The sequence below is a fragment of the Grammomys surdaster genome, unplaced genomic scaffold (assembly GCF_004785775.1).
Source record: "Grammomys surdaster isolate TR1022 unplaced genomic scaffold, NIH_TR_1.0 62, whole genome shotgun sequence".
Classification (NCBI taxonomy): domain Eukaryota; kingdom Metazoa; phylum Chordata; class Mammalia; order Rodentia; family Muridae; genus Grammomys; species Grammomys surdaster.
In genome coordinates, this window is record NW_021604564.1 from 27,133,611 (window position 1) to 27,134,544 (window position 934).

Sequence of the window (934 nt, forward strand, 5' to 3'; positions counted from 1 at the left end):
GACAAGAGATGACCTGTTGAGATTCCATATCCCCATTATTGGAAGACTTCATTAGAACCACCTTCATATATTTTAGAAAGATTCTGTTGATGCGAGTTTCTATAACATCCTTTAAATGACCTTCAATTCTAAGTATCTATCCCCATATTCTCTTCCTCTTTCCTATCTCACCTTCAACTTTATACTTCAACCATGTTTTCCTATCCCCACTCACAGCCAGTCCATCTATAAAATCTATTCTATGTTCCCATCTAAGGGAGTGTCATATGTTCTCTCTGGATCTATGTATTGTAGCTTTGTGATCATTTTCTTAGTGACTAATGTTCCCTTAAAAATGAATACATAACTATATTTTTCTTTCTGTGTCTGTTACCTCACTCTGAATGATCTGTTGTAATTCAATTTATTTGCCTGCAAAATTTCATGGATTTTATTGTTTTTTGACAAATGACTAATATTTCATTATATAAATGTACCATATTTTCTTTATTCATTCTTTGGTTAAAACACATCTAGATTGTTTCAAGTTTCTGGACATTATGAATCAAGCAATAATAAATATGGTTGTGCATGAGTCCTTTTGGTAGTATGGAACATCTTAGGGATATGCCCAAGAGTGGTATAGGTGTGTCTTGGGCATATCCCCAAGACAGACACCTAACTTTCTGAGGAACTGACATATTGATTTTCATTTTGGTTGTACAATTTTTACTCCCTTGCTGCACGTTTTAAACAGCATGAGGTGTCACTTGTATTATTGATCTTAGACATTTCTTCAGTTTTAAGATGGAATCACAATGTAGTTTTGAGTTGCATTTTGCCAAAGGCTAAGGATGCTGAATCTTTTTAAAGTGTTTCTTAGCACTTTGAGTTTCTTCTACTCAATTCCTCTAGAATTTCTGCTTAGTTTTGTACTCCATTTTAAAATTGGATT